Below are 26,713 nucleotides of genomic sequence, written 5' to 3' on the forward strand. Positions count from 1 at the left end.
GTCAGAAACTTCCATGCCTTGTTGGGTGCTTAAGGTTTTAATGTTTGGGGTGGATTTTGTGATCATTAGATAAAATATACTGAATACATGTACAGTAATTAATTTTTCCTTTCTCTCCCTAATTCTGCAATTAAGTATTCCTTGAGTAATCCCTATTGTTGTCCCACTGATAAAAGATACTTCTGATGGGGTACACAAAGTTATATTCCTTTGCTTTTCCTGCCCAAGGGATAGCAAGTGTCTTGAATTTAATTTTTAGATTCGGATTTATTTTTTTCCAGAATCCACAGTCTGGTTTATATTATTCAATATTCTATTTGCAGTTTTCACAGAGCATTATTCGAGCTGCAATAACCCTTTGCAGCCGTTTGCTTTTACTGCACTGTCTGTTCAGGCTTGAATCTTCTCTCTGGCTTTCAAATATCTGCCTTGTGCTATTCGGCTAGCTTTGAATAGTTCTCTTGGATATTTTAGAGCTCACCAGCACTTCAAGATTGCAGATGTAGTAATGCAGCACAGATGACAGGAATCTTGTTGTTTTGAATTCCCCAAAATAAGAATTAGTAAGACTAGAAAAGTATGGCTACCAAGAAGGCTTTGGCTCTGTTATGTCAGATTCTTGAAAAAGAAATGCCATACAGATAAAAAAAGCTATTGTAGCAGAATGCTTTTCTGACCGAATTAACACTGAATGCTCTTAAAAGCATCCTTCGTTATAAACTCAAATAGGTTACTAATACAGGGTGACAGCTGAGTTGAGGAGTCACCAATAGTGCATTGCAAAAGGTAAACAATTGTCAGAAGGACTTAAGGAACACTCTTCCTAGGTGGTATTTGTAAACTGCCTGGTATGAGCCGCTGGTTTTGTGAAGCAATAATCATGTATCCATGATATCTTAATCAGTTGCCATTAAAATGAAGGTGATGTCAAATGTTTGCTATTGCCATTTCAGTATAGTAAAATAAGATTGAATAAATTGAGAGGATATGGGTCAGTCTTTGTTTAAATACCCATTTGTGCATGATGTACAAAGGCTTGTCATGAGGGAGGTTGTTCCCTCTACTCTAGTTTCCTTTATGAGTCTCTGAGCTTCTCTAAAATAAGCATGAAGGGTGTTTGTAGTTGCCATGGAAGTTGTGTTGTGCCAATACAAGAGGTAGATGCTTCTGGTAATTTTAAAGGAGGTTTCAGCGAGATAGTGTTCTTCCAGTACGAAAAATAGAATGTGTTGTTATCAAGATGCGGTAAAACAATATATAGTTTTTATAGCACCATTTAACTGAAGCTTTTGGATTACTCTGAAGCCATAGGTCTCAAGGCTACTGTTTTCATAAGCTTCATCTGACTCCTTCGGATAAGGACATGGTTCCTTGTTTTTCTGCCTTACCAGATTTGGGAAGCTTACATGAACTCCTCAGCAGAGTTTGAGACTACACAACAAGTTGTACTCTATAGGGACCAAACCTTACCTTATTTGGGGTACAGAAGTGCTATCTAATCCTGTGTTTGTGTAAGCAGTAGTGTATCTCTATCATGAAACAATAGCTACTCTTTTTCCAAGAGCAGCAGCTGCTGTGAGAGAAGGATGGGGAGGCAGGGGGGAAAAAAAAGGGAGTGCTGGTAGCTCACAAAACAGGAGGTGGGTGGCACTGTTGCCTTAGGGAGAACTGATAAAGCAACTGCCCTGTGTACTTCCACTTCCTTAGTGTCAGTGGCAAATCTGTTTCTGGATACGAATATGCATATAAGAAAATCTGAAGTGCCTAGGCAGTGTTTCCTTCTTTGAGATGCTCTTACCTTATGGAAAAAGTTGCAAGGATGGGAACAGCCACTGGCAACTTGCTTGACCACACTATTTCTATATTGACTTTAAACCAGACAAATATTGGAAGAAGAAATAATCAAACTGGCTTAATATTTCTGCAGAATCTCATGATTATTCAGGACTTGCCAATTAACAAAGTGCCAGGGAATGGAAGCAGGTAGAGCAAGTGTAAATATGCTTCTGTTTAACTGCATAAAAGGGCAGATTATACCCCCCAAATCTGCCTCCATGGAACATACGGTTTTGTACAAGTATAATGGGAGTGAGAGGAAAAGACATGCATATATGCCATCTATCAGGTAAAACTCAGTTTAACAGAGGCATGCATGTAAATATCATGGGGTACTAAAGGTAAGCAGTGATAAAATTTGTTGTATTACAGTGTCTTGTTACCAGCTAAGTTGAGGGGTTTGTATTTTGTAATTTGATGAAATCACTTTTTTTCTTCTCTTTGTTTTCTTTTGTTTGTTTGTTTTGGATGGGTTTTATCTGTACTGTAAGTACACTGGCTCTTAAATCCTGCAGAAGTGTTACCTCTAGTGCAGTTTCATGTTTGTCTGACATCTGGCCCCTGCTGAAGGGGATCCCCTTGCCTTTGACTGTTAGTTTTTACACCTTTCCTCCCCAAGTGTTCTGTTTTGTAATTGAACAATTAAAATATAGGTGGTTTAATTTGCTGATTGAGTGGAAATCTATTCTTTTCAGGGTTGATTTTCCTCCATATCAGCTAGGGGAACCAATTTTCCTGATGCCACATAACTGACAGAGGAAAGCAGTGGGAGCATTTGCTCTTTGGGGAAATCTTGTCCCTTCACATCACCTCTGTGCAGCTTAATCTGTTTTGGGGAGCTGTGGTATCAGTATGATGCCCTTAGTTCTGTGGTTTTGTTTGTTTTAAACTAACACAAGTGTGGATTGCTGCTGAAAAGGCAGGATCTCATGTTTCCATGCCCATCCAATGTGCTGCCCCTTGCCCATCACCAAGCTTCTGCTGGACTGATTCTTGCTGCCACTTGCTAGGCAAGTGCAATGGTAATCTCAAGTGTACAGACATCAGGAGAGGATGGAACATAAAGAACTTCGAGTAGTAACCTATTATTTACTTCAGTTCGTAACTGCTGTTTCTGGTCTGCTTGAGGTTCTCCCTGAAGAAGCAATCTAATATTAGTAAAGTATCTTTGGAATGAAGAAATGTTTTGCCTGATTGCTTCCAGTTCTGGTTTGATTTTGTAGTTTTGTGTTTTCTGCAGACACCACTAGGAAGCCTTGAGTTCATACTCGTTCACCTTTTGGGGGCTGTGGTTTGATTAGGAAAGAATATCAGAAAAGTAAAAAGAGGATGAGAATGTGGAGGGATGATGATGATTGTTATGATTATGAGTATTATTGGTAGGGTTTGGTTTTTTTTACTTGTTACTGTGGGTCTAGTGTAGCCCTGAAATCTGATGTATCTTAAAGTGAAGTAAAAAAATCAGAGCAATTACCTGGTTTTGGTAGCACTGAAGTATTTCTGGATATGTTCTCTGAAGTATTCTCAGTGGACGTGCACAATTAAGGGATGTAAATTAAGACAGAATATGTAATCTACATAGTGACTTCTAGAATAGAAAGCCCCTAAGTAGACAGGTGACTGCTGTCCACATCACAGGAGAAGGGAGACTGTATGAAAGCTATTTACACAATATACATATTCGCTGTCTGAAAGCTAAGTGAGCATATGCCTGGAAGCTGCACTAACAGGATAAACAGCTGAGATTTCTTTTTAACTTTAAAATAATACAACTACTGCCTCTGGTCAGTGTCATGTTGAATGACTTCTCTTTTGTGATCTGTATGCTGGATTAATGCAGTGTATTTTATTTGGGTTCCTTTATAAACTATTTCTTGATGTCTGGTTCAAGTGTGGTATATGACTATACTTTGCCTGTTGCCCCAAATATTAAGTGATAGTTGCACTCTAGAAGTGTCTTTTTTTCAGAAGCTGTGCTTAACACCTTGTTTTCCAGTGTGTATATGATAAAATGATTCAGGACCAGTTTACCGAAATAATAGTTTGGATCTGTCAGTCAATACCATCATGATAGGTATTGGTTGTCTAATATTTGATATTTTGTATTATATACTTGAAATGTTCTGCTGTGTAAAGCTAATTTTTCATCTTTCTTTTGGCTGATAATTATTAGAAGTTGGTTGTTGGAACTATTTGGCTTAAACCAGAAGAAGGGTTTTATGTGAATTGAATCTGTTATTGAAGGAAATAATTAATTTTTAATTTGTTTCATAAGTAGTGATGTGTCTTTGTTTCCACTTCCCTGGTTAACTTTCTAATGTTCTGGTTGATTTTGGACAATTTGACAGAAGGACAGATGTACATAGATTTTTTTTTTTTTTTTTTTCTGCAAGTTCTGTGAAACTAAGGCAGGGGAGGAGAGGGATCCTAGGAATGCTCTGAGAAGACAACAATAAGATGGACTCATGCTACAGGCATTAAGGAGTTAATGTAAATAAATCCATCCTTTAAAATGTCCTGAACATAAGAAATGTTTCAGTCAAACATAATTATATGAAAACTTAGCAGACAAGCCAGTGTTCACAGAATGGCAGATTTAAGATGATTGAAACCCTGGGTTTAATTCTGGGCAGAATAAAAGTAATTTTAATGTATTTGTGTGTGTTTGTTTTTTAAATATGTGAGAATTCTCAGAAACAGCCAGAAGTCTTTGTAGTCATTAACTTATTTGCTTTGCCAGCTGTAGGAGCTTAATGTTGTCCAGCATCACCAGATACTTGTGACTGCAGTTCTCTTCAGGTATGTGAGAGATTTTTGGGGTGGCAAAGGTAAACTTCCTCTTGCAAGGAAACAAGTGTGGGGACAAACAAGTTCCAAGGGAAGGCAGCACATTCTTTGGATTCAAGTCTTCTGCTCTTACCCAAACTTACGTTAGTAATGGTCTCAAATATTTTACATTTCTATAATTAGTACATCAGAAGCGTTCCAGTGCTGTCTGTTTTATATGGCTGTAACACTGTCAGTATTCAAAGTGTTTTATGAATTTAATTAATACTCAAAGACACTCTTGGTGCACAAAACAGATTGAATTTTTAGCTCCAATTACATAAATAGCTTTGTAAGCTCTTTACTTCTAGCTTTTTTCTTCTACTCAGTATCTATAATCTGAAATACATACAGACTAGCTTGTAAAGTTTATGTATAGTAATAGATATGGATTCTGCAATTCTCTCCAGTGGAATTCCCCCATTTAAAAAACAAACCAAACCAAACTACCATAATTACTTCAGAAAACAGAATTTTTAATCATGGAAAACAAGCTTGTGATAAAGAATAATTTCTACATTTCCATTTCATGCTTTTTCCCAGGTTACCTTGCAGGTAGCATATAAATATGCTGACAATGTGAGACAGAAACCTCTCTATAAAGCACAATGGCAACCAACCTCTGCTGTTAATGGCTACATTGACAGTCAGCTGGAGACTTATTTGCTTGTCAGTTTATAAACATGATTTTTTTGTATGATTTGCATAGTCTAATTATTCCTGTGGACTTTTAAATTAAATTAACCTTTTGCAGGCTCATTAAAATACATATCCTTAAAATGGGTGTACTTTGTAGTCCTGCCTGAGAAAGGAAGAAGTGTTTTAAGTTATGTAATGAATTTTAAAGTGTTGATTTTTGTTCAAATGCAGAAAAGATCTGTTCTCAAATTAGAATAGTCAAGTAGTGAAAAGAGTGTTATCAAGTAGGAAAGTTGCATTATGGATTTACCGTTACTTTCTGCACTCTGGAAATAGTGTGCAATAGGTAGATGCTTATGTTGTCAGAATATGTAAATCAGGAAGGAGATGGGTTAATTGTCGATAAGGGACAATTTAAAATCCTTATGAGTTAAAAATCTTTTATTGAATTCACTTAAACCAATTATTAATAATTTATTATGATATTGACACATAAATCTCTCTACATTTTGCAATGTCATGTTTTATTATAAATACTATTGGCAAACAGTTCCAGTATACACATCTTAGATAAAAATCCACAAAGGAACATATAAATTATGTGGATGTAGTTGATGCACAGTATTGAGGGGAGGAGGTGGTCTGGCAGACAAAAAAAAGATGCTTGAGAAAAGTGCAGTCTGCAGTTATGAATTATTTCATATAAATATTGCCTATGGCATGGATATTTAAAGAAGGTGAAAAGCCGAATATATTATGAGAGCTAATATTAACTGCCGCTAGTGAGCTATTGGAGCATGCTCAAGCAATTCAAAAAGGAGAGGACTGAACTTGGAAGCCTGTCTCAGATACACCCTAATGTTTTTGCTTTAGAAAACCAAGCTCAAGCCACTTTGTCTTTTGAAGAATTAATATGTGTTGGTTCTTATTGAAGTAATGGTAAAGGATTTTTCAGAAAATTGTGGATGTGGAGCAGTTTGCAGAGAGCAGCGTCACATTGGGCTTGAGAGATGCGGTGGGTGCTTGTTCAGCTGAGAGCTGGCCCCCCAGATGGCGCTGGCTCTTCTGGAATCGCTGTGCTGGGAATTCTGATGGGGCTATATGGAAAATGTATGCCTTTCAGGTGACTACTGGAAACCAGATGTTTTTGATAAGATTTTGATAAATGTATTGGGATCCACTGAGAATAAGATTTAACATGAAAATAAATAAAAATCACCCAGGGGAGTAATTCTATTTTATTTATATTCCTTAGCTCAGGTAGATTTATTTTAAAAATTTTTTTTGTTCTATTTCTTTCTTCTAGCTTTCTTAAGCTAGAAGAAGCATTGGACAATTTATCCCCGTGATGAAATTATATGAAATGTTTTCTGTCCTTTTTTGAATCTAAAACCTTGAGCAACTCATACAGCACAACTGAATTTTCAAAGGAAAACTCTTTGAAGTCCTTTTTTCTTTTTTCTTTCTTTGTGTCTCTGTCTCCCCATTTCTCCATCTCTCCCCCTCCTTCTCTCTGTCTGTCAAGTTCAAGAGCAGCTCAGATGCCATGAATTAAGTGAAGCACAAAAGGGGAAAAGGAGACCCTTTTGAAGAACAAAGGCCTCCCATTAGGCTGCCGTGTTCTTTCTCTGACCAAAATTGCTCCCTACATGGTTTTTATTGCTGTCCACATGCTTGGCACATAAGGTAAATACAGTAGGACCCTCGTTACCTCACACTCTCTCTTCCTCTTCCCTCTTCAATAAATGTTTTGTCTCTTTGATGTCCCTAGTAATTCTTATACTGATTGTTCCCACCCTCATAAAAGCCCCAGGGGTAGTCATGGTGGTGGATAGCATTAGATACTGTGTAAATGCTTCCAGAAAAGGAGACAAACTGCAGCCAAAGAATTTATTTCAGGTGGAAGAGAATGGGAAGGAAATACAGATGTTTTCTTTTATTCTCAACATGTTGCCTCTGTGCCCCAGCTACACTTATGTATCTCAGGGAAGTCCATAATTTCTTCCTGTTTGTTTCAAAAATCGAACAAGAAAATAGGGCTAAATCAGAGTTATAGGGAAATGCATGCCACAAGAATTTAAAGAAACCTCTTAACCCTTCTTGATTATTTATTTTTCTTTGGTTTGGACAGCTATGTGTTCCAGAGTTGTGGTGAAAAGTACCAGCTAAGGTTCACACCTGGGTGGGTTTAAAATGTGAACTTTGTAGTGCTTACCTTTTAAAAAGAAATTAGTCGGGCCCTTAGAGAAGTTTAAAAATAGCACTGAAATGTATGCATGCATACACAAAAAGCTAAACCTAGTGTTAAGCACTGCATCCTAAACCTAAAATTGCAACTAAACTTCTTAGTAATTAAATGACAAAATTTGCTACTGGTTTAAAGGGCATCTTTTGTGGAGTTGATTTTTTTTTTTATTTTTTTTTTTTAATTTTTTATGGCAGAGTCTTACAAAATTAAAATAATTGATGTGGGGTAGCATAATTCCTGCCTAAGTTGTCTGGAAATTGTGAAGCATACAAGTATTTCTTGGGATTTGGAATTTCTCCCAACTTCTACTTCTTTCCAAAGAATTTACTTTCAAGGATATGTATTTTGTTTGGTATTTGTGCTTGCTTTCATCTTCTGCATTTTCACTGACATGAAGTATTCTTATTAGCTTGTGTAACACAGTTAAATATGTAATGATTAACAGAAAAATGCCCCACTGTTTTTATTTTTGGCACTGCTTCTTAATTCTACCATCTCACGTCCTGGAGTATACGCTTTTATGAGTGTATACTGTTATGAACATAATAATTCCAGAGAAAATGTCAACTAGGCTACTTAAAGAAATAACAGTGACTCTTATCGGTGTATTTTGTAGATTACAAGGCAAGGAAAATCCACCTTGAAATCTGACTTTCCATGGAAAGTTTTATTTCCACCCCCTCTTGATCATGTTGCATAAGAAATTTTGCAATAAATGTTATTGAATATAATCAACCAGTGTTTTCTTCACTCTGTATGTGAGCAATGTTTTGCATACCCCCTTCCCTGCAAAGGAATTAAACTTGCTTCCCCATCTACTCGTAATTAGCCTACTTAGCTTCCTGCTGTGTGAGGAGGGAGGTGATGCTGGCATTTAATGAACTTTCCATATATAATTGGCTTATTATGATCCATATTTTATGTGAGAATGTATTGTGTAACATGGAATCTGTAACTTCAGGTGTTCTGGTAGAACACTGTGTAGGCAGCAGTAGTACATCTACTTGTGGTAGATTTGGATGCGGTGATTAATGGCAGTGGCTACAGCTGCCTGAGTACAGAAGATGAACCTTTGTTCTGTCTTCCCCTCCCCCTTACCATGCACCATTTGTCATGGTAGCCTCTCCTATTGTCATTTAACCTGAGTCCTCGTACTCCATAGTGGAGATGTACTTGTAGTCATCTTGCTCAGCCTCACAAATCTGAGCCAAACCTTCCCTCCCCATCTGTCTGCAGGGATGTTCTGTTCACTGATCAGAGTGATCTTTGGCTGACACGGGGAGCAGATCTTCACCCTGATGCTGAGCAGCAAATTCAGGTCTTGACCATGCCAGGATGGTTACAGCAGCTGCTGGAAGTAGAGCAGTGGGTGAAGAGATGCAGCTGCCACATCCAGGGTATAGTTTACAGCAGATGTTGGTTAGTGTTAACTACCAATCATGAGCATGGAGATGTGTTTGTTGGGAGCTGTGCTGTATCCTGAGTATAATGCACATACCACCGCTGCCAAGTCTGTGAACCGCTGGACTAAAAGGTTCCACATTAGGTAGAATAAGAGTTTGTGGGGTAACTGGGGCTGTATCATGCAATTTAGTAATACGATCAAATACTATTTGGAATTTTTGTTAAGATGAAAAGGAAGTTTTTATAGAAATACATTTCACAACACAATAAATGGAGTGGCAGCTTCTGAGTATTCCTTCCAACACTAATGGGAGAATGATTTTTTTTTTTTTTTTTTTTTCTTCCCCCCGGCCACATCTTGTAGATAACTTGTTTTAAATTCCATCAGATTATATTCTTCCTCATCTTTTTTCTTTAAGATAACATAATGTACACCCAGAAGGGACCACTGTTAATTGTTGATCTTGTGTCTGCACAAAACAGTCTTAGGGCCTGAATTTTGAGTTTTATTTGGTAATTTCTGTAAAAAGATCAGTGATGCATAGTAGAAAGTACAGACTTGGCTTCCCTTGAGGACTTCTTGAAATAAATGTTGAAAGACCATCCTAGCAAGAGGCTTAGTTGTAATTACTTGGAACCATGTTCCTTACTTGTATGGGTACTGTGGATTTTCAACCATGAGGTCTTGAGGTGGAGCCCCACAGTGGAAAAGACTTACATTGCTACTCTTGAAATAAGCTGAACATTTTTAAGAAGTGGTGATGTCTGCAGAATGCTTTTACACCACCGTGTTGGCACTTGCACAAACACATTTCAGTTGAGAACCATGCCCTAGCTTCAGAAAGTGCTGAATGTTTCTTGCAGATACACTGATCTTCAAACCAGCTGAATTATACCTGGAATACAGAGCAAGATAATCTGGCCCTCCTCATGACAACACAGTCCCTCAACTTGATTGGGAAATGTTGAGATGGAGGAGGGAGAGGGTCAGATGTTCAAATGGCAGCCCCCACTGCTGAGCCAGTGGTGAGGGTCACAGGTGCCATCAGCAGATGGTTATGCTGTTGCCAAATACCTCTCTAGCTTCCATGCCAGTTTTTTTTGCCTAAACTCCTGCGACTCTGTAGAAGAGATTTTTCTAAGAAGGTTTTAGTTTTCAAGCTTTGTAATTTGAGCATAGCTCTTGTGAAGATTGTCACTTTGCCATTACATTTTCGAGATCACAGCATGTTTGTGATAACCTGAATGCTCCTGAGTGTTAAGATGCCATATGTGACTGAACCCTACAGATTGAATATTTGATACTTTGATTAAAAGGGTTTTCTGTAACTAAAACTCTATTCTGTAGTGTGAAGTGGAATTTCTTTTGCACTGATGCCGCCAAAAGTTTCTTGGGTTTGTCTTCATTTTGAACTCTCAGTCGTTCAGGAAAGGCTCTGAAATGCTAGGTTGGTTATTCTAGTCATTGAGCTTTTCATGGCATCGGTCCAGGATAAAGTGGTCTATTACATCATTTACTCCTTGCCAAAGGACTAATATTTCATATTAGATTCCTAGTAGATCTTTGAAGCTGTATAACTACTTTCCTCCTCATCACACAAAATATAAAATTTGAGTTAAATACCGTTTTCTGCCTTTAGTTCTTTCTTTGGTTTGCAGACAACAATAAGCAAGACTCCATGCACTGTAGCAAGCATTCTTAGTTCTCTGCCACTGGAATGGGCTCTTTTTCACCAGCTTGCTTTAAGTTATAACATGGAGATTATTCCTTTTATGTTTAAGTTACTTGTTTGCTGTGTTTAGCATTTTTTCAGGCACCAGCATAAAATGGGAACTTTGGCAAAAAGATCCAGTGTTGCATGTTGGGTTTTGAACACTGAGTAAAAGTTTCAAAGTTTCTTACTATTCTACTGTGTGTTAAATCTATCTCTTATCAAGCTTGTGAAGAGGTGGTTTTGTCTACTGACAAGGTTTTTGTTTTTGAGGGCAAAACAAAAAGTGAAATTAATTAGAAATTGGTGTAGCAAAATTCATTCAACCACATTCAGTAGAGTCCTCTTTGGTGGGTAGATTTTTCAGGCTACAGTGGTTTAGGAAATGACTGCCTGTCTGTTTTGCCATGACAGTGTGGTCTGTTCTGACTGGGCATTAGAAAAAAGACGACAGGACTTCACATACAAATAAATTACCTTCTGGTAACCACTTATTTTGAAGGGCGTACAGTACTGTCCATGTATAAGAATGGTCAAGACCTTTTTGACTGTAATCTGCCTTTATTAAAGGATAAAGCTAATGTGATTTATTTTGTAGAGCTGCAAGCACACAGCTATTTGACACAGGTTGTTGACACACCATAACTTGTGGTGCTGGAGACTTGCCTTTTTTTGCATACCATCCCCTGGATTAGAACAAAAGAATCATTGTGTTTTCCATGTGCTTCTGTTTCTAGAGTCATCAGGAATGTGAAGACAGGTTCATTGCCCTGACTGGGCATGGGAGTGCTGGCTTCTGCCTCCAGCTCTGTTGTGGGTTTTTGGGGATGGTTTTGTTTGTGGTGTGGTGTGTGGGTTTTTGTTGTTGTTTTGTGTGGTTTGTTTTTTGTGTGTGTGTTTGTTTTTTTTTTTTTTTTCTTCCTGGTGTGACCTTGGTCAAGCTGTTTCATTATAGCATCCCTTCTTCCTTTTCCCCACACTTCTCTATTGTTTGAGATAGGGACAGTGGCAGCCAGTTCTGGAGCTTTCGGATATAATTGTTAAAATTAGTCTTGATTTAGTCTTGTCATTTTGGATTCTTTTGTCTCTAGTCACTTGACTATCTGATCTCAACAGTACTTGTCCATGTTTTTCAGGTCTGAGTGGTCTCTAAAAATTACAGCAATGCACTATCAGACATCCCAATTCAGATTACTTGTGTCAAATCCAGTGAGCTATTCTGAAGACTGCATACTTTGTTAGAAAGTGAAACATGTAGTTGTTTCTTCAAAAAAAAAATCCCACTCCAACCTAATCCATTAACCAAACCAACCAAACAAAAACCCTCAAACAACAGAAACAAAAAACTGCTATACCAAAACAGTTCACTGACTATAATTCTTCATCTTTGGTTATTTTCCTTATCAGTTCTCACTGACACAGTCTTAAGTTATTCTTACTCATTACACCCTGCTTGGTTTTACCATCCTTCTGTGGTTTTGGTGCTGCACATCTGAATGTGGAGATTTCTAAAGACTTATCTTGCATTCAAAACTATTTCTAGCTGATCTTTGTTCTGGGACTGGAATCAAGCCACATGTCCCTGGTTTAGATCATTGTCACTGCAGCTGCAGTATCTGAGAGCCCCATGATCTTTCCTCACAATATCCTGTGAGACAGGAAGGATTTTTACAGATAATAAACTGAGACACTAAGGGCAAGTCTATAAAGATATTCAGATATAGTACTTCTCTCTTGTTGAATTATCCTGTTAAAGGTACCATCAGGCTCAGATGGGTGCCTGATTATCTCTTGTGGATTTTCTCATGGCATGCCCATATGTTAAAGTGGGGAAGTCTGAAACCAGGTCTCCTGTGCCTGAAGTTGATTAATTTTATTAACAGTGAGCATTATAGTTTTGTGTTTTGTTTTTGTTTATTTGTTTGTTTTCTTCTTTCTTGATAGATCAGGATTTTCATCTTATAGGAATATTAAACCCTTTCCATTGGAATTTCATGCTGAAAGCAACAACAGTAGCAAAGAGTCATGAAATAGTCTTTCCAGATAGGACAGAACTAATGCCATATGCTGAATTCCTTTGAGCTGGATCCTTCGTTCTGTATGTATCTCCCTGCCTATGCTCTTATTTTCAGACCAGGAGTCTATTGCGTTATTTTTTGGATATGTGTTTTTAGTGTTAGAATTCAGGAAAATATGTTCTCAGGCAAGGTTTCAAATGCGGAACACTTCTTAAAATGTAGCCCTAAGCTGTTACCTTGAGAGATGTGAGGTGTCTGTTCTTGGCTGTTCTCTGTGGTTTACATTTAGGGAACATCCTCCCGATTTTTTTCTGAGTTGCTAATGTATTTGTATGAGCAGATATTGTAACATTGTGTTGAAGTAACTCTCAGTATTCTTGGTGAGGTCTAGAGAGTTGTATAAATAACTTTTGCACTTCAGAGCTGCGTCATGGTATTTGCTGTCTAGGATTCAGCACTCTGGTCCTGGATTCTGTTTCTGGACATAGTGCCCACACTGGAGGAGAGTAGTCTTGCAGTATGCAATTGCACATCTAAGTCTTGCGGATATCTTCCATATCCATACTTGGAGACCTTAATTAACAGAACTAATTACTGTTCCAGACTGATCTATGTTTCCCAGTGTGTATTAATGTACAATTTAAGAAAGTAGAAAAGAAATGAAGCTCTCGTGTTTGTGGCCGCTTATCAGTTAAGTCTAAATACTGAGCTTTCCGTTGGAGTTATGGGCATGGCCCAAACAGTGCTTTTCCCCAGAAGGCATAATTTTCTCAGCTGAGAGAACATAGGTTTCCTAAACAGAGAATCAGTGCTGACAATCCCCTTAAAAAAAAAAAAAAAAAAAACAACCCACAGTGAGCAAAACTCACTGTATTCTAGCTTACTAGTGCACACTGAATGCTTATGTGATCCTAGGTGACCAGAAAGTAGCATTTGCTGATGTGCTTTCTGTTAGTAGAAACACGCATGCTTTCTTCTTGCAGACCTTTCTGAGAGGCCAGTCATTTTTTTCTTTTACTTGTCTCATAGCCGGAGTGCGGCTTGCTTTGTCTTCCTTTGGAAAATCGCTGCCACTGTCTGCTGTGCAGGTTTGTTCTGCAAGCACAGGCTGGGAGTCTTGGGAGGAGAGGGAGAGACTTGCAGTTCTCGTCTCTCCTTGCCTTGCCTCTGGTCAGCCAGCTGATTGTTTTTCTGGTTTTGTTCCTCCGGGTGGCATCTGTCTTCAGGAAAAATTTTCTTATACCAGACTGTAGACTGCTCAACTGTGGCTGTCTTAGTATTGCTGTGTCCGACTGCTACGCTGGATTAATTATGTGAGCAGTTATGATGCAGGTGCTCAAATGTTTGTGGCTGTTCAAAATGGAAGAGTTGCTCTTAAGTGAATTAATTTCTTTCTCTTCCTCTGCATCCTGTTGTTGTTGTTGTTTTTGGTTTGTTTGGTTGTTTTTTTTTAACTTTTTTTTTACATTTTCCTGAACAGAAGATTTAATATTTCAAACGTATAGAAATTGTTTCTGTGCCACTTGGTACACCTTTCCTATTTGTTAATGCCTTTTGTGATTGTCAATATTAGAAGGGGTTCACATGCCAATGCAGCATTCAGCTCCAGTCTTTTAAGCTTTACCTCACCTTGACTTTCTAGATGTATATTTTTTGTTTAATATTAGTCAACTGTTTCTGTGCTGCTCAAAATATTATATTTTTACTCTGTAGAATTGACTCAGTATTACTTGAAGGTTGTCTTAAATTCATTTCTTAAAGGACTGAAAACCAGTGTTCTTTAAAAGATTGGGTTATGATTACTTGATGTACAAAATTAAAAATACGTGAACAATGTGCCTGTACACAGCCAGATGTTGCAAGATCAGCATGAACCTGACAGAGCCTAGAAGGGATTCAGCTCTTGCTAGGTAAAGACTTGAACAAATACATGGGACTTGCAGTGTTCCCCCAAAGGCCAAAAGAAATGAATTCTCTCGAATCAGAGTGTGATTTCTCTGGAAATGTTTGCTCCACTGAGAACACCTTCCCAGCATCTCCTGGGACTCTAACCATAAAGGTCTTTGGTTCAAAGGAAGCTGGAGTTTGCACAGGGCAAGGGTAGAGAAATAATTAATCCGGTGAAGACTGCAAAGCTCAGTTACCTTGTGTTTCATGGAGAACATGAGCATATGTGGTTGTATTCTGTGCTAAGTTACTGTATTGTTTTCTGTTGAAGTATTCTGATATTACTAAGGGGACAGCTTTAAGTTTTCACTTTCTTGTTTTATTTTGAAGAAATGAAGGTTTTCTGGGCTGGGATAGTAATTTATGCTATCCATACCTCTAAAACTGATGTTCTTCATAATATAAAAACCAACTCGTAATGGTAAACAATCTTCCAAATACAAACCAGATGTGTATTATGTAGTGTTTGTATTGCTTTGCCTATAGTAAGCTGCTTAAATGCTCGTGCTGCTCAAAAGTTTTGCTAGTCAGTGGCAAAGTTAATAGAACTTGCAGGTAGTCAGAACCTATTTGTGTATTAAACAAAAGTTAGCATCACTTTTATGCTCTCCCTTTGCTCATAAGGCACAAATTGAAAGTATGCTGTATAAAAATGGGCAAAATACTATTAAAATAATAGAAACATTTCCTACTGTTTACTGGTGCGTAAAATATACTGTGTAATGTATTGTAGTTTGCCTTCACAGGTAGCTATATTTTTTCAGGTGAAAATTGAACACAGCCAAAGTGTTGTGCAGCAGATACTGAATGCATTACTGAGACAGCTTTGCCTACTCCACTCCTGCTAAATTTATGTAAACTGTACTGAAATCTAAATTTTGTGGAAATGCGTGTGATGAAGCTTCCAATATTGTTTCTTCAGATGTGTTTTGAGTTTGTCTGATGTGTATTGAAGTTCCAAGTACCAGTGCTGCTTTAAAATTAAAATGATTATTTTTGTACTTCAGCATGCAGTATTTTAAAAAGTGTGTTGCTCCAAATAAAGGAAGGGAACTTTCTTATTCATTTTGAGAGAATTTATTGAGGAGGAAACTGTAATAATATTGCTTGTATAAACTTCTTCCTCTTCGTGGGCAAGGTAGGGAAGTAGGGAGGAATGGAAGCTGGAACTTGAAAATGGTTATTTCCGTATAACTAATAAAATTACTCCTCGGGTCACCAGGGCTGTGGAGTCAGCTGTTGTGTCCAGTGGATTTTGATTAAATTGGAGTGCAACGTTTTCTTTTCCCCTTTGTGCGAATCTGGTTCTTTGAGTCATGCCTTCCTAGAGCACATACTGTTTCAGCCTTTGTTTCAAGCATTTCCATTCTTTGTACCTGCTTTGAGCCCTAGGAATTTTTTCCGTATACCTTGACCTTGGTGTACCATGCATTTGTGAAGCTAATAAGGTAGATTTAAGAGAACGGCCTGTCCCTCGAGTTGAGTGTGAGAGGCTATGAAATAAACTCACAGCGTATTATAGAATGGGAGAGAACAGAAAGAAATATTTAAGAGGAGGATAAATGTGCCTTTACCTAGTTTCTAGGTGGCAGGGAAACAGATGACGTCTTGACAAAAGGTCATATTTTCTTTCTTTGGGAATATATTTTTGTTGTTTGTTAAGCTGTTTACTAGCTCTAACATAGATTTTAGACTAAAAGCCTATGAGCTTTATTAAACCTCATAGGTTGGCAGGATTTTTTGGGCGAGGGGATGTTTAAGCCTGGTTTCCAAAGAAAGTTGAGATTGATTATGCTGATTGTTAATCCCATCTCTTGAAATTTTTCCATCTGCTGTCTAGTTGGTCACATTTGTCAGGAGTGGGGAAGTCTCAAGGAGACTGGGTTCTATGTATTCCCCAGTGGATGGCCAAGTAGAAGAAATTCTGTTACTGTTCTCATACAAGGAAAGAATTCAGAAAGAATATGACTAATCACTTATTGGAAAATTAATGCAGAGAAGAGACCTTTATAAACAAACTTATCACAGGAGAAGTTCAATAAATCAGAGAATCTCATCCTTAATCTGTCGTGTGCATACATAATGTGCCCTTAAGGTAGGCAAATCTTTTGTATAGTGAGCTGTACGGTTACTTTTTTAATGTCAGTCAGTTCTTTAATCCTGTTCCTGGGAGACTGTACAAATTATCAGACTGGTAGAACTGAGGGAGTGGAGCAGGGGTGGAAACAAATGCAGGGGCAGGGAATTTGATTCAGAAGACATGGTTGCCAAAAGAAATGCTTGCTGAAAAGATGGCTTCTCTGCCACATGGATTCTTGTTCTGAGGTAGCACAGATTTTAAGCTTTTCTGGAAATTAGGACATGCAGAACAGCTTTTTTGTAGGTGAAGTCTCTGGTGTATCAAAATGGTCAAACTCTTGCTTTAATCATAATCTGGTTTAAAAAAAAAAAATTCAACAACTTCAAAATACAAATACTTGGGAAAATAACCTTTGCTAGTTTTGTTGTCCATTGAATTACATTGCCACCGCCTGTATTTTAAGAACATTTCTATCTCATGTCCTTTCAAGGGAAAAAAGTTTTTACTAAAATGTGAAAATTATATTTATCCATCAAATTTTCTTGGAAGCTTTTGATCTGAGAAAGTAGATAGTATGTAAATAGATTAAGGAAAACTCTGAAGTTGAGCAGTGCTGTGCCAGCATTTTTCTGTGAACTTCCTCTATTAGAATATTGTATAAGATTCTAATTCAACCCAAAATAAATGCGTTTGTAATATGACGGGCCCTATCGTGTTCTTCGCTATCTTGGTAGACAGTAGAACCATCCTAGAAAAAAAACAAAAAGTTAATGGATGCCTTTTTATTCTCCATTGCTGGTAAGAGAGTTGCTAGAACTCAGCCTTGTGTTATTTTGCAGTCAGGGCAATATATCAACCGATTTTTAACATGCTTATCAGCTGTTGATCAGTAAAACCTAATGAGTAATTTAAAGAGATGGGCATTACTTCAGCTGTCTTGAGTCAGTATTGACAAAGCATGTCTTGATACTATGGCAGTGTCTTCTGTTGCTTTCTCTTGGCATGGTTTGGTGCACTGGATTTTGCACATTGCCTTCTCTTCAAAAGAAGCTGAAAACATAAAGGAGCACAAATGTGTTTTGCAGTGCAAGACTTCTGGGTGGTCACAGTCCAATGCTTTATTGTAGTGGTCCAATCCTTTATTTGCTACCACTAGCAGCGGTGGTGACTCGAGTGAGTCCTATATACATGCATCTGATTACAAAATTATTTTTTAGGCACTTTAATAGTATAATAATACACTGCTGTTTCTGAAAGTGTATATGCTTAAGTTATGGTTCCAAGCACAGCCAAGCCAATGTAACAGCTCTGTGTAGCTGAAATGGTACTACCCTTACTCCTTACCCTCAGCCTCTTCATTTTGCCTACTCCTCTTCCCTTGGAAAGTCTTCTACCATTCTGGCAAGTTATATACCCTTCTGGAAGGGGCTCACTAGTGACAAAGCCAGTGTGACATAGCCAGTAATGGTGGGAAATCCAGGTGGGGAATGTGGCCTTCTTTTAACAGAGGTGAGCCATCACATTGCTGTACCCCGTCTCTTCACCCTCATGCTGAAATTATAACACAAACCTTTTAAAGTTCCGTGCCACTGGAAGGACACACCATTTCCTGCCTGTCTCGCACTGCTTCATGATTCAGCCCGTGTCCTTGTGTCTGTTTTCAGTCTTTGTCTTTCATACATAGCTGATTTAACTTGATAGGAAAATATTTTTCTGTTAGCTTTTTATCAAGTTAATTTTCTTCTGGATTGCAAAGTCAAGCTGCCTCTCCCTCCGGCTAGGTGAGCATCAGGGCCAGCATGATGGAAGAGGTAGAGCTGTCTTGTTGTGACTAGGGGAAGGAAGGAAAATGAGGACTTTCTGTTTCAGTAGTAGACAGTCATTATATTGGTTTGGTTATAAAATCTACATGTATTGTGAGGCTGTGGTTTAAACAGTTTAAACCAAATTAGATTGATTCTGTTCAGGTCCACCCTCAGCAGCATTTGCTCACTTGCACTCATCTGACCCCATAGTCATCCAGTTTGGGGAGCTGAGCTGCAGAAATTATTTCTCAGAAGGGTTAATTTTATGCCACCCAGTTCTTTGAACTCACTAAACTGACCAGCTGTGGGGTTGGTCGTATGCTGGTATGGCCCTATGGGAGATATGGCCAGGGAAAAAGGGGTCGGCTTACAATTTTGGTTGTTCTCACTGTCACGTTTATAAAATGTTTCAACTACTTCCACAGCCATATAAATTACGTAGATGAGATAATTGACATTGTCGTGGTTTAACCTGAGCTAGCAATACGACCACAATAGCCACTCACTTGCTCTCCTCCCCACCCTCCAAACAGGGGAGAGAATTGAAAGGAAGAAAGCTGGATTTAGATAAACGCAGTTTAATAAAATAAACAAGTACTAATATGCTACTAGTGTGTGTGTATATATATATATATATATCTATCTATATCTATATATATATAGATAGATAGATATATAAAAAATATATAATAGATTATAAAATACAAGATACTCAATGCAATTCCTCACGAACTCTGTCCACATCAAGCAACCACTCCCAGGAAGCAGGACCTGATCCCGAACAGCCAATTCCAAAGAGAATAAAGAGTAAAAAGACAGGCTTGGAGGCCTCTGCAAAACAGCAGGATGGCAAAAGGCCAAACTAAAGAAAGTCCCAAACAGAACTCCCCCCCAATAGGTCTCTGTCTCGGCTCCAGCAGAGAGATAAAGCAGAAGAACACGACTCTCCTTAAATATGAAGCATGACACTGTGGCATGGAATATTCTTTTTGATCAGTCTGGATGTCAGTCAAGGTCTGCCCGAACTACGTCCCCCTTACTAGCCACCTCATGCCTGTGGGCAGAGCGCTCAGAATGTCCTTGGCTCTCAAACCAGAGCAATTAAAACATTAACTCTGTGTGTTATCTTCTTGTTCTGAAACTAAATTCAAATGACAACTTTGCTAGCTACAAAAAAGGTAGGTTTCTAAATGCATTAAGAAAATTAACTTGTTTTCAGTCAAACCAGCACAACATACATAATGTTAAAAAGGAGGAGATGTTACATGAGTTAGACTAAGACAATGTTTCTTCAGTGCTGAGGAAGATGGAGTTACAGTGAGAATAATCAGGAGATTGTGAAAAAATATGCATTAACAAGGAGATAAAGGAGGCTCTAACAGGTAGAAGGTACTTGACTGGGGTTTCTGGGAGTCAATATGAAATGTTGTTCTTGGTATGTTCCAGGCAATCATGTTCCCATGGTGATTGGAAAGCACTCAGTTATCCGCCTCTTGTGCTGGACTCGTATTGGACAGATGGAAATCAAAATACAGATCTTATACTTCTTGCATAATTAACATTTGCATCTCACTGCTGTGAGATGTAACTGAGGCCAAAAGATTAACAGGATCAGGAAAGAAAAGGGATTATTCATTTACAGTACATTATGTTAGGTTAAATGAAAGCTTTGTAAAGCCTTTGTATAGAATTGAAAAACCATTATACAACAGGGAACAAATAAAGTGCTAACCAAAGGGGATTAGGAAGAAACTTCTCTCATAAGTGGGCTATTCCATGGGTGTCCACTGTGAGGTTTCTTGTACCTAGTATTAATCATAGGCAAGTATTAGGCTAGGCAATTCATCCCTTTGAAGCAATTCTTATGACCACTTAAACAGATGCTATCTGTTGATTTGAGTAGAAATGTGTAGATGAAAAGACTGTTTAGGGAAGCAAAGCTTGAATTTAGTTATGCACAAGATCTCTTTCCAACAGAGAGAGCCTTTGGGGAAAGGATAGGGTCTATCATAAGCAAAGCAGAACCAGAAACTTGACAAAGAAACAGTAGCAAGGATGGTTATTTGCAATAGGAGTGTATGATGAAAATTGTAGGTGAGATTTTGGAATGTGAAATCTGTGCTGAGGAGGCCAGTGGCATTAATATTACCATTTAGAGAATTTTAACAGCTAAAATAGTGGGCGCATGATTTAGAACTGAACATAATCTCCAGTTTTAAGTGTGATAATAAAAATCTATTAGTAAAAATTGGTGTTAAAAACAAGGTGAGCTCAGCAGCAGTAAAAGGGGCCATACTATGATATTGTATGTTTCTGTAATGAGGCAGGACAAAAAGGAATAAATTATTAATGTGACTTTGTCCAGGTTCCAGTATGGGTTGGGAAATTACATATTAGAGAGCAGTGTAGGGGAAAGGGACCTGGGGGTCCTGGTGGACAGCAGGATGACCATGAGCCAGCACTGTGCCCTTGTGGCCAGGAAGGCCAATGGCATCCTGGGGTGTATTACAAGGGGGGTGGTTAGTAGATCGAGAGAGGTCCTCCTTCCCCTCTACTCTGCCCTGGTGAGACCCCATCTGGAATATTGTGTCCAGTTCTGGGCCCCTCAGTTCAAGAAGGACAGGGAACTGCTGGAGAGGGTCCAGCGTAGGGCAACGAAGATGATTAAGGGAGTGGAGCACCTCCCTTATGAAGAAAGGCTGAGGGAGCTGGGTCTCTCTAGTTTGGAGGAGACTGAGGGGTGACCTTATTAATGCTTATAAATATATAAAGGGTGAGTGCCACGAGGACGGAGCCAGGCTCTTCTTGGTGGCAAACAATGATTAGGACAAGGGGTAATGGGATCAAGCTGGAACACAAGAGGTTCCACTTAAATTTGAGAAAAAACTTCTTCTCAGTGAGGGTGACAGAGCACTGGAACAGGCTGCCCAGGGAAGTTGTGGAGTCTCCTACTCTGGAGACATTCAAAACCCACCTGGACATGTTCCTGAGCGACCTCACCTAGGCGTTCCTGCTCCGGCAGCGGGATTGGACTAGGTGATCTTTTGAGGTCCCTTCCAATCCCAAACATACTGTGATACTGTGACTGTTAATTTAATAGTCAAACTGATGATTCATTCTGCAGGTAGGATAGATTAGATGTAAGCTGAAGTAATGCTCTAAGATTCCCAGCTTGCAGAGTGAAAGGGGAATTGTGAGGAACACTGTTTGAAGGGCCTTCCTGATGTTGGAGTGTACCTGTTGACTGTTGCAGCCAAATACATAAGAGAACAGATCTCAATGAAATGCACAAATACTGATGGCTGATACTTGTTAAATAATATAAAAATGAGGGAAATCAAAGAATAAGCTCAGTGATCATGACTCATTTAAATTATACCTCTGCTACCTGGTATCTATTTTCCATCAACAAAAGCTACTTGACAGACAAGTAACTGTCCAAACTCTGCTATTTAAAAGGATGCTGTAGATTATAAAAGAAGTTTATTGTATGATGAACATAGTAAATTCTTTACATGGCTTCCCCCTCACCCCCAGCCCACCCAGACGAGTCAGAGAGGAGTCCAGCTGGGGGGTCTGGTCCTCAATAACTTTCTGCTGGCTTGGGAGACTAGGAGTCCCAGCTACAGCTTCAACTTAGTAAGTTTGTTCACTGTACTCTCCTTCTGAAATAGCAGTCTCTGTTTTCTCTCCAAGATGGTTATGTCCTGGTTAGCAAATAAGGAACACAGACAGTAGCATGGTTTGGGAAGCATTGTCTGATGTAGTCATGTGAAATTACATTATCTACCTTTCTCAGGCTATTGGGAGTACAAGTACACAAGGAATTGTTTGGAACAATACTCTACCTTCTTTTTCCAACTGATATTTAGCAGCTGATAAAGCAGTGCCAATAAATTCCTCTGCTGCAAAATTTACATGTAACACACATAATTACGGTTGTAAGATAAAGGATGAGTATTTATGCAGATAGGATTTCATGAGGCAAAGTGAACCACCATAGCAGCTTGCTGTCAAAAGAAGCAGCACCTCCTCCTCTGCTCTCCAGCTACCCCCTGCTTCTGTCTTAGCAAGTTCTTACACTAGTTAAACATCTCTATGGCCTGATGAAGCAGTGCCAAAACACCCGACCAACTCCAAAAAAGAGGAAACAGTGAGATTCTCCAGCCCTGGCCTTTGGTGAGAGCTTGCTCATAGGTGGGCTGACCAGCCCCTGGAGCTGTAGTCCACAGGCACTTTTTGAAACATGCAAAGGTGAGACCTTACATTCTGACATGGATCACTCACAAGTTTTCACACTTCTTAATTTGTTCTAAGAGATCCTCCATCCCTCCCCCACAAGTTTACTGAGTTGAGCTGGCATGACTGAAAATTTCCTTGTTTGCTCATCAGGAAAGGGTCATACATGTTTTTAACTCCATAATGTCAGGGTCACAAGTGAGAATGCATTCTTTGAACCTGGTTGGATACTTACCTTCCTTTGAGTGACCTTAAGTGTTTCCTAAAAACAGAGAGAAAATGCTGTTCTCAAAGTAAACAGGAATGGGGGAGGAGAGGAGTGCTTGGGATTGTTTGAGTTGAACTTCTAAAATCTGCAGCATGAGGCAGCTTGCATTTAGTAACATACAGTGACTGGAAAGGATTTTCTCTATTTGTTGATGTTATGTATTTGTTGATGTCTTTCAGTAAATCTTAAAGTGGCCAAGGAAGCTGTGGAGAAGGGGTGGAAAAATGAGTGAGTCAATAATGTGAAAAAATGGGGCAGGTCTATTTCAAAAGCTAGAGGCCAGTTGCACTTATGTGAGTGACTAGGTAATTTTATTTGCTCATAGACAATTTTTGGTCAATAAAAATAATCTAATGTCAATTTATATGATTTTCTGGGGTAGGAGAGAAAGTCTTTTCAGATGAATTTGCTGTAAGCTTTCTCAGTTCTTGTTAAGATTAAAGCTTTGTTGTGTAATTGTATTGATAAAATGCACTCTTTTATAATGTATCTGATTTAGAATGGCTTACTTCATTGATTATCAAATTAAAGTGTTACAAAATCAATAGTAACACCTACTAAAGGGATTAAGGATGGGATAACTGAAAAATCTCAATATAGCTGTTAATGGAAAGTCAAAACCTACTAGCTGTGTCTTTTTCTTCAGGAAGTACTCTTCTCTATCTGCCAGTGCTAAAGAAGGAATGTAGAAACTTTGGCAAAGTTTTCAGAGGACGCAAAGATTGGAGTGGCAATTATCAGATTAGTTACTACAAAGTGATCTAAGATTCGCTGATTTTTCTGTGAAATGAACCATGTATTTAATTTAGCCAAATACAGTGTCTGCTAAACATCTAGCAAAAGAGATGTAGACTCCACTTTTGGAAGAGGAGCCTGTATACTGAAACACAGACTCTAAAAATGAATTAAATTGTGATGAATTGCAATCTGGAGTGAGTGGCTTTTAGAGTGAGACTGTACCTATGATAACAATTACAATACCTGAATTATAAATATAGTTGGGACTAATCTCATGGTGCTGCTAGGAAATTGTAACATCGGAAGAGTTGCTAACAAAACCAAAGATGTTTCTGAGAATAGTCGTGATGTATTCAGAGTATGCAAGCCCTGCCAAACTGAATTTAAATTAAGAATCTTTGGTTAAACCAAGCTGGGCTGAGTGCATGTGGACTTGCTCACAGTACATAAGGGAACTTCTGTTTGAGGAAGCCTCTTTAACCAGCCGAAGGTGCATAACAAGTTCCAGTTGCTGGAAACTGATCCTAGGTGAGTTCAGTCTTAAAGCATGCCTTATACTTATAAAAAAGGGACTTCAAGTTAACAGCTAATTCTGAGAAAATGGTATAGCTTCATCTCTTGGAGTGTGTTAATCAGAATACAGTGTTTTTCATCTAATCCATCACGTGGAAATTGAGGCCTAAATTACACAGAAGAGCTTAGTAGTCTCCTGTTATTACAAAATGCTATGCTCATCTCCAAGTCTCTTCAGAAGTCAAAACTATTACCTATGTTGTAACCTCTTCCCTGTTACCTTTTCCCTTCCCATCCACCCCCAATTTAAGTTATTTGGAATTAAGTACCATGTGTAGGGTTAGTGCTGATCTGTCCAAATGACATTCTAATTATCTGTGGGCAATTTCAGGGTAACTTTGTCCTCAGCATGCATCAGCTGTCATGAATAGAAGCTATAGCAGAGGTAAGAGCTGTAGAGGACAGAATCAATGTGTGCTTAAATCTTCTGTATTTTTAAGATGTACAAAACCTGCCTCTTTGGTATAGAAGACATATGTGTGTGTGTGTGCACATCCATGTTTGCATTTGGAGCATCTCCTCGTTAACACCTGACATTACATATTTATTTGTCAGACCAGTATTAGCTGTTACTACACTTGAAATTCTTTCAAAATGACATGTTCACATCCAGTGTAAAATCTCTTCATTTTTCAGCTTCTCAGATTTCAGACTCTGTCATCTGTACGTCTGTTTCATTTATTTCTGTAAATTGTGTGAGCCTATTGCTTGCAATACAGACCAAGAACCTTTGGGTTTTAATTCTTCAGCTTTTGTTAACATATGATGGTCTGTTCATGTTCATATATATGGTTCTTAAAGCTTATACTATGCCAGGCCTGTGGAGAAATACTGCTTCTTTTTCCTTCTAATGAATTGTGATTTTCCACCCCCCCCCCCCCCCAATTGAGTGGACTTAACAGTCATAATTTTTAACACTAAATGGCATGTTTCACTTGCTTGGTGGTTGTACCCTGTTAAAGCTTTGTGTGTTTCCCTGGTTGTTTTAATGCCACCAGCTCAGCTGTTTCATTGAAGTACTGCTGATTTGTCTGAAAAGAAATTTGGAAGGGAAAGCAGAAAGGGTAGAGAAGAAAACTAAAATTGCTTGAGCAAATGAGCAGTTTTCAAGTTAGTGATAGATTAAGGTGGGATAATGGATAAAGCTCACAGGTGTGCAAAGTCTTACATATGTTGATGGATGAATAAAAATTATCGCTAACTCCCAATATGCACAAACTGCTCCTGTTTGCTTGTATTTCTCCTTTCATACATAAATTAATAGACAGCTAGCCTAATGGTGACCTCTTGTGTAGGTTAGAAGCTGAATGTTCCTGGGTAAGCTTGCCTTGCCCTCCTTGAAAAATAGGAATTGCTTGCAGGGAGATATACAGGTACAAGAACAGGCATTTTGTAAAGTCGGCACAAACAGAACTGACTGATACTATTTCTTATCAGCTGCCTGCTTTTTTTTTTTGAAACAGATAAGCATCATGTTGTTATTTTGTTAGTCAGATTTCATAAGGAAGAAGACTTTTCCTTTCCCCTCTTCCTTATAAACAGTTGGCCAATTTTGACCAAACTGAACAAATGATACTTCAATGACACTAAGCTCCTGTAGTTTTCCTGGAAGAGGTGATTAAGTTAGAGATAAGATCCTGACTTTATATGCAGTAGTATAGGCACTCTTAACATCCAAGATATGAGATCTTTTTAATGTTATGATTTTTCATGGAAATAACTACTGCGTTTTCATGCTCAACAAGTAGTCAAAAAGCAAATCAAATGCTAGAATTTACCAGGAAAAGAACAGAGTGCAAAGCAATACAAGAAAAAAATAGCATCATACCACAATCAATTACTGCTGCTTTCTCCTGGGTACTGTACTCTGCAGCTCTTCTCCCCCTACATGAAAAAGATGTAGAAAAACAGCATTACGCAGCATTGTAAGGAAGCCATTGATGCCCTTTATGAACAACTGTATAGGCTAGAGATTTTCATCCTAGAAAAGATAGAGCTAAGGGGGGGATATGGCAGAAGTCAGTGAGGTGTCATGGAGGGCCGAATAGAGGCTTACAGTTCGCAGTCTCTTTTTGTGCAAGAACTAGGGGAAATCAAGTCATGCTACAGAAGAAGATTGATTCAAAACAAATAAAAAGTTCTTCAATGTGTACTTAAGCTGTGGGATTCCTTGCTGCAGGCTGGCTCCTGAAAGTTTACAGGGGCTCCTGTTGATGCAGATTCATGGGAAAGAAAAATCCTTTGAGGGTTGCTTAGTGTTTATTAACATCCTCTGCCCCGAGAAGTCTTTGAGTTGTAATTTGTGGGAGGAAGAAAATTTGGAGAGGAAGTGTCTTATGTACCTTCTGTGTTCCCTCACTCTACCTAAACATCAGGATTT

The 26,713-nt window shown here is 38.5% G+C and overlaps 1 protein-coding gene across 9 annotated transcripts in view; it reads left to right on the forward strand.

The window, feature by feature from the left end:
* POU2F1 (POU class 2 homeobox 1) overlaps positions 1-26,713 on the forward strand; it is a 115,135-nt gene that overhangs the window by 24,049 nt on the left and 64,373 nt on the right. The window contains exon 2 of one of the 9 annotated variants that reach the window (XM_082059318.1): positions 4,577-4,635. The exons of the other annotated variants lie outside the window; for them this stretch is intronic. The gene's annotated coding sequence lies outside the window, so the exon portion shown is untranslated. The remainder of the gene's footprint in view (positions 1-4,576; positions 4,636-26,713) is intronic. 9 annotated transcript variants of the gene reach the window in all.

The sequence above is a fragment of the Streptopelia decaocto genome (assembly GCF_964273445.1).
Source record: "Streptopelia decaocto genome assembly, chromosome: 1".
Lineage (NCBI taxonomy): Eukaryota > Metazoa > Chordata > Aves > Columbiformes > Columbidae > Streptopelia > Streptopelia decaocto.